General features: G+C 34.9%; 1 pseudogene; it reads left to right on the forward strand.

Annotated features, from left to right (window-relative positions):
* The first annotated feature begins 6824 nt into the window (after positions 1-6824).
* LOC149157973 (binding partner of ACD11 1-like) lies at positions 6825-7394 on the forward strand (annotated as a pseudogene).
* Positions 7395-8163: the final 769 nt, after the last annotated feature.

Below are 8163 nucleotides of genomic sequence, written 5' to 3' on the forward strand. Positions count from 1 at the left end.
TAAGAAGCGAAAAGGCATAGGACGACACCCTCTCATGGGAGGTAATAAACATTAATTATGACTCTAATTTATAAGCAAAAATGAAATGTGTCATTATATGTAGGATTAGGGTTTTGAACAACTCAACCTTACAATGAAAGATATGCTAAGGAATTCTTGTAGAAGATAGGGTTGGATGAGCCATTGCAAAATCAATGTGTAATGAACAAAACACTTAGATGAAGACTTAGGGTGTAATCTGCAACTCAATATAACATCCAATAGTAAGTGGAAAGCTCCTGAGAACACTGTGAATAAGTTTAAAATTCTTATGTTAGTCCAAGAAGAAACAATAAAACAAAAACTTTACCAAGTGGAATCAACCCAGGAACCCAGAAAAGTCTTTATTGGTTTTCTATTAATCCTGAATAGTGGAGTTAAGTAGAATGATAAAAACTGATGACCACCCTCTCTAGAACCAAGTAAAAATAATTATTCTCTATCCAAAATCAGATGAGGTTGCAAATCTCAGCTCTCGACCATAGAGAAACAACAATGAATCCAAAGCGGTGGAGGAAAAGGTAGTGTTATGTCCCTATACTACTAGTGTAACCCCTTATTATTATTAGTGAAACCCGCTTATTATATTGTTGTGCCCATGTAGTCCCCATATTGTATTATTGTGCCCCATAGAAGCCCAATATTATTATTTTTGTGTGCTTACATTATTGTTGTTATGTCGGCTCTGACTATATTATGGCCCCTTAGACTCCTATATATGGAAAGGAGGTCTTATCATTTGTATCATCCAAGAATTTTTCATTTGTGTGATGTAAAGGAGGTTGCCCCCTTGAAGAGGCTGATTTCTAAGGCATTGATCTTTCTTTTCTATCTTTTTGTGAGATGGTTTCATAACATTTGGTATTAGAGCTTTGGATTCTATGATCTCACTGCTCCAAACAGGTCATCGTGGAATTTTCTCTATAACATGTTTTTTTCGATGCTTCTGAAGCTAAAAAATCCCCATTTGAGCTGAAGTCATTTTAAACGTAGGGTCAAAATTTTATATATGTATCAACATATTTTTGGAGATATGATCTGTGGAAGTTAGGGTTTTGGAGGATCCTGAATTATATATCAAACATGTCACCTGGGGAAAAGTGTCATAAATTTCTTTTTGAGCATCAAATTGAAATTTTGTAAGAAGCTACAAAAAGAGGACAGACTGTAGCTTTCTGTGTCGCTTTTTCAAATCCGAAGGTTGAAACAATGACATGTGGCACTTCGTACAAGTTCGGTCTAGTGAAAAGGTGTATAATGAGGTCATCCTGGGAGATTGGGCATAACACTTTCTTGGAGAATCCAATTTCAATCAGACTGGTTGTGTTGGAAAGAGGACTGAGAGGGATACCACATTTCACAATTTCAGAACTTGGAGATCCAAAATTATAGAGTGACAGTCCTTTCAAGAAAGAGTTCCTAAAATCAAGAAAAGAAGATATGAGGAAGTTTGATGGCAAGGATCCGGTAAATGGGATACTACATATGGAGAAATATTTTTATCTACATGATGTACAACTATTACAAAAGGTACATATTTCATCTTTATATTTAGAATCGAATCAATTTTTATGGTATAAATGGATTTTTTTTCATAAACCAATTGTCACTTGGTCAATTTTCATGGAGGAAATGATAGCACATTATGAGGATACAAAGAGCAACACCCTATTTAGCCAATTGATAAATCTCAAACAAAAGGGTTCAATGGCAGAGCACATTGAGGACTTCCAAAAGTTGAATATAAGGGTAAATTATATTCCAGAGAAGCAAAGTATTGCTGTCTTCATAGGGACTTTAACAGATAACATCCAACATGAGGTTCGCCTTTGGGAACCTGATTCATTGGAGAAGGCATTCAGGTTCACAAGAAAAATAGAAATCGGAATTATGGAAACAAGGAATCCTGCCACTCATAACTATAAATATGGAAGTGTTTTTGCTCCTAGCCTTCCTCAACTTACATGGTTTACACAACAACAATTGGAAGAAACAAGAGAAAAAGGGCTTTGTTACAATTGTGATAGAAAATACAGTAAAGGTCATAAGTGTGCTGAGAAGAAATTATTTTACATAGATTGTGAAGAGGAGGAAGAAAATGATCAAGAAACATCAAAATAAGAGGATATACACCGGGAACTAACCCCAAAGAAAGAATAAAATGAATTCGACCATATCTTGTAAAGAATTGGCAAGACTTACCACTCCTCAAACTCTCAAGATAGAAGGACATATCAAAAAAGAAAAAAGTTCAAGAAGTGAAAGATCACATCGAGCATCAAGAAATGAATCTGACCATATCTTGTAATTCATTGGCAATAATTACCATTCCTCAAACTCTCAAGACAGAAGAACATATCAAGAAGGGAAAGTTTCAAGTAGTGAAAGATCACATCATGCGTCAACAACAAGTTCTCCAACTTTTAAGGGATAACCCCACTTTAGTGATGAATCAATGAAACAACAGGCATATCAACATCGCAGTGAAAGAAGTTTTCATGTAGGCGATTGGGTATTTTTACGAATACAACCATACAAACAAATGTCCTTCAAGCAAGCTAAGAAGGATAATAAATTATCACCAAAGTACTATGGTCCTTACAAGGCGCTGCAAAATATTGGTACTATGGCATACAAATTGGAACTTCCTACATCTTCCTGAGTGCCCCCAGTTTTCCATGTTTCATGCTAAAGAAGGTTATAGGTGACAAGATCCCAGTTCAAACAACATTGTTGGAACTTTACGAGGAAGGAAAAATCATATTGGAACTTGAAGCAGTCACAGAAACAAGAACCCATCATCTAAAAAATCAATCAAGTTCAGAGTATCTCATCAAGTGGAAGAACTTACCCGCTGAAGATTCCACATGGGAGGACGAGAATTTTGTACATAAGCATCCAGAACTACTCAAGTGTTGAGGACAACACTTTTTGAAGGACAGGGGCATGTTAGGTCCCTATACTACTAGTGTAACCCCTAATTGTTATTAGTGCAACCCCCTTATTATATTGTTGGGCCCATGTAGCCCCCATATTGTTATTATTGTGCCCCATAGAAGACCACTATTGTTATTATTGTGCCCTTACATTATTATTGTTATGTCATCTCTGATTATATTATGACGACTTAGACTCCTATATATAGAAAGGATGTATCTTCATTTGTATCATCCAATAATTGTTCATTTGTGTAATGTAAAGGAGGTTCCCCCATCGAAGAGGCTGATTTTTAAGGCGTTGATCTTTCTTTTCTATCTTTTAGTGAGCTAGTTTCATAGCGGGTAGGGTAGTTACCATAATAGACTACTCAATCATAATCGTCATTGATGTATTGTAGAATAATCCACACCATGTTTTTCAGACTGATGCTGTCATTGGCATTTATGGCAAAGGAGCAACGACATGCATGTATGGTTGTGCTCAAGGAAAAGAAGCAACAAAGGAGTAGGAAAAGATGAGATGGAAAAGGATGAGAAAAGAAAAGAAGTAGAAAAAGAAGATGAATATGTGATGGAAAAGGTTCAAAATAAATGCAAAGAAGAAAAATAGAGAAACAAAGACAAGAGAAACTTGGGCACATAAACGACAACAGAACAAAGACATGGCATGTTGTTTTTGTTATGCTTGTCATGCTTGGGTATGTTGATGAGCTGGGGATGTTTTCTTATGTTTGATGAGATGTTGTGATGCAAGGAAAAGGCAAGCCTCCATGAAAGAAAAGGCAAGGCTGCTGAGACAATGAAATGAAGATATGGTGATACAAGTCCAAGGAAATGGCGAAGATGTTGTAGAGATTATTGTGATGCATTAATGGAAAATGTTGTTATTGATCATGAGGAACGAATGCTCAATGATATAATCATATGTTATTTCTACAATGTTTCTTTTAGCTTTATTTTGATATTGGTGTACCTAATCATTGTATATGGTTGAAATAATACGTGGCAGAGAACTTATTTATGTTCTAATATTCAAAATATGAAGATCATGGAAATGACTGAGTGGAAGGCAAAGAGTCAAGCATGTTCACTCGATATTCTTATGTGGAATACAAACGACCAACAAAATATATTTATCAAAGATATGATTTTTAAGGGAAGAGGAGTTAGAGAGTTAGAGAATGGGTGAGATTTGATTGAGTTGTTCATCATTAATTGCCTAGCACATAGAAGAGCTTATGTCAAGAAGATTTAAGGAGCAAGAGGAACAAAGAAGAAGATGGAGGTATGCATATTTATAGACTAGGTAATTAACACATTTCTTTCTATATGTATCAGGGGACTGTAGTCTCCTTTCAAGTTGCATATTGATAGATGGTAGGTTGGAGCTTAGTCAAGTAGGATCATGTGGGTTGCAACATGTAGAAAACTAATGGGAGTTGGAGCTTCGTTGCATGTTGCAACTTCCATCATGTAGGTTGGAGCCTACAAAAAAGTAGATGTAGCAAGGGAGTAGGAGCTTACCTTTGCATCACAACAATAAAAAATCTTGTTTTTCTCTCCTTATGGGTTTTCACTTAAATTTGGTGTCCATATATGTTGTTATTATGTGTTGATCTAATGTTTTGGCTTACTTATTACTTGTTTTTTTCATATTAAACTGTTGGTTATTATGTGTCAATATGCTCATTCAATGTTGTAGTTAATGATTTTAAAGAAAATCAAATTAATTTCCATGAATGTACCCCCCCTCTCAGTTTAGTCATGTTTTCATAAATTGGTACCAGAGTCAAGTTCCTTTTGTATAAGCCTAATATATTGAAGGTAGGTCTGGTTGAGTCAAGGACTATCAAAGTGTACCTTTTTTGAGTGTAACAAACTTTCATGAATAGAGAGACAAGGTAAAATATGAACTGATAACCTATGGACCTGGTGTATGGAAACTAGTATGTAATGGATAATATAAAGACTCTCCCTCTATGCAAGAACAATAGTAGAATGCTAAGGAAAAATGTGTTATGTATAAAAATATTCATAATAACGATCTTCATACAATAAAAGACTTAATTCTACAAACAAAATATGGGATAGATTGCACCTCATGTAAGAAGGAGACACTAGTAGTTGCATTGTCCAAAAGGGGAAGAAAAATAGTAGGAAGAAAAAGTCATGTCAAAAAAAAATGTTAAATCAAATGACCTATTCCTGATTATCATGAAGAAAAGTTAGCTAAAGAAAAAACCAATCTTGAAATAGCCTTGGCTAAAATAGAAATATTGAAGAATGAAAGTAGAGACTATAAGAAACTGTTGCAAATATGTGATGAAAGGGAACATAAATACAAGGAAGAAATTGTTAGCTAAAGAAACAGCTTGAGGAGGCAAGGAGAATAGAAGAGATGATGAATAATCAACTAAAAGAAAAAGAGATGTAGTATGAAATATTAGAGGTTGAGATTGTCTCAGCTAGAAGTGAAAGATATGAAAAGAATAAACAATATAAACAACTAGAAGAAGAGAATATCTTGATGAAGAACTCAGAAAAATCAATCGTTAGACAGGACACAACAACCTCGAAAAGACATGTAAGAGAAGGGACAAAGGTAAGAAACAAAATCAAAATGGAAAGAATGAGTCAAAGAAAACACTATTTGCAAAAAGGCCATTTCCTTCTGGAGAGGAAAGAAGCAAATTTGGAATATCCCAATGTAGATTTTTTTCTCTCATGAAAGATATCAGCTATTTTTATTGTAATGAACTTGGACATGTAGCAGTAGTACCTGAAAACAAGAAGCCCAAGACTAATCAACAATAGATGCAACAAACAAGAAGGCTCTGTCAAGCAAGAAAATAAAAAGAATAACCATCTACCAAGTACACAAATCAGTTTTATGGTTACTGTTATTTGTGAAATGGATTTGGACACAAATCTATTGAATTCAAAATGTATGAAAAGAGATGTGGAAATTACTAAAGAATATATTCAAACTTTTCCGACCTTTCTTAGTCATATAAGATGCCATTTATGTAGAAACTTTAGCCACAAATCCAAACATTGTAAGCTACCATATACTATAAAGGGTTGTAGATAGAATATGGAAGCATTTCCAAGAAGACCAAACAATGAAGGAAATGAACATAACAATAGAAAATCTACTGAAGTGTGGAAGAGGAAGAAAAAGGAAAAGGAGTATCCTGTGACTTCATTAAGTTGAAGTCAGCTTGGTCTCATGGGGAGTTACTCATGGAAGCAATGAAGAACATGTTCTAACTTAGAGTAGGGGAGAGCACACTCAAAAATGCATTGGAAAAATAACAAATATGAGGAGACTAAACTCATGAAGTATGACAGAGGCATCTTTTATATAGATGATTTTGAAAAGATATCAGATAATGCTCAAAGTATGTAGTTAAAGAACTTGAGGACCTAAGAGTGTAAAATTGGATGTATCAATGCTAACTCCTTATATCAACAATGAAAGAAAAATAAAGAGTGCTTATTATTTTTTATAAAAGAAATGACTGATTAAAGGAAGCCCACATTTACATTCCTGCCATAAAGTCATATTTGGAAACGCAACACCATTTAGAGAAACTGTGAAAGACAACACCACCCTTTAGAGAAACTACGAAAGACAGGTTTTGTATAGAGAAATAATACAAAAAATTGTGTATAGTCAAAATATGCAGGGTAAAAGCATAGAATGGAAACAAAGATTATGGTTTTACAGTAAGCCTCTATAACAGAGTCAAACAAATCAACAAAAATAAATAAATGCTTGAGGGTTGCAAGCTTGTTACACATGGCATTCCATAAAGGGTGAGAAATAGAATTTGAGGGGAAGCAATGCCTCACACTAAGATCATGCAGAATTACATCGTGCATGTGATGAATTTATCTCCAAACGCAATGAAAAGGATTATCATACATTTCTTTTCCCACTTTGGAATGGATGAAAGTGTTGAAATGGAGAGAACTGGAGAGGGGGATCATGTTGTTTTTGTCACTTTCAAGGAGCCCTATGCTGTGGGAACTGCTTCTCTATTGAACAAAGCAACCATAATGCATCAAAGAGTGTGCATAGTAAATTAGAGTAGTAGCCACAACTCAGGAAGTAGTTACTTCGACGCTATCCAAGGGCTATGTTTTTGAAGAGGATGTGTTAAGAAAAAATAAAAAAAAAAATCTTTCGACAAGACTCATCAAGCCTTCACGAGTGCTGCTAAGGTCGTATATTTGGGAAACAGAATTGGTATAGTTAATAAAAGTAGTTCTGGTGTATAAATTGTTAGAGCTATTAAAAAAGTCTATCATGTCTCAGAGAAGACAAAGTCAGTGCTAGCAGTATAACAACAAAATGTGAGAAATGCAAGAACAATAGCAAGAACAGAGGTGAAATTTCCAACTGGTGTATGAGAACACGCATATATTTCATGAGTTGTTGTGGAAGTGTAACTGGAATAAGTCATTAGGATGAAATGTTAGTGCAATCTGGAATGCTACAATATAGTCTAGCAACTACAGTCAAGTGTTACCTGTAAAATTGAGCAAAATTGAGCAAGCAAGGCAGTATACGTTACACAATTTGAAGGAAAACAAAATGTCGTAATAACAATGAAACACATGCATTATTTTCTAATCGTTTTGGTCTAAACCACCAGAATTCGTGACAAGAAGACAATGGAACACATGCATTAATTTCTAACTGTTGCTTGCATTATGGAATGGAATTGTCGCCACAGTTTGAAATTTAAGTCAGCTAACAAGGCGGGATGAAGAGCGTTACAAATTGGAGAGTGATCGACGTCAATTTTCCAGTGCTATGTTAATGCATTGTCAGCCTTGATATAGCCCAACACTGAAGGGATATCTAGATTGGCAGCATCTCCAAACTATTCGTTGGGTTAATTATCTACATTTGAAGAAACATTACTGCATTTTCCTTGACTGGAGGAGTGTTGATATAATTGGAGCAGCGTAATACACATGAATGGGCATATGTATAGTTGGTATCCAAGGAATATTTAATATGAAGGCCGAATGATCTAGTGCATGGACTCAGGTTTCGATGATCATCCCTGGACATATTTAGCCTGACCGAAAGGTTATATATTCTAATGGAAAGTTTCATTGGGTGGCATATCATTTCAATGGACCAAATATCACTGTAACATTTAATATTACA

This window comes from Pinus tabuliformis, chromosome 5_2 (genome assembly GCF_031772625.1).
Source record: "Pinus tabuliformis cultivar Carrire ecotype Pingquan chromosome 5_2, CPIR1, whole genome shotgun sequence".
Lineage (NCBI taxonomy): Eukaryota > Viridiplantae > Streptophyta > Pinopsida > Pinales > Pinaceae > Pinus > Pinus tabuliformis.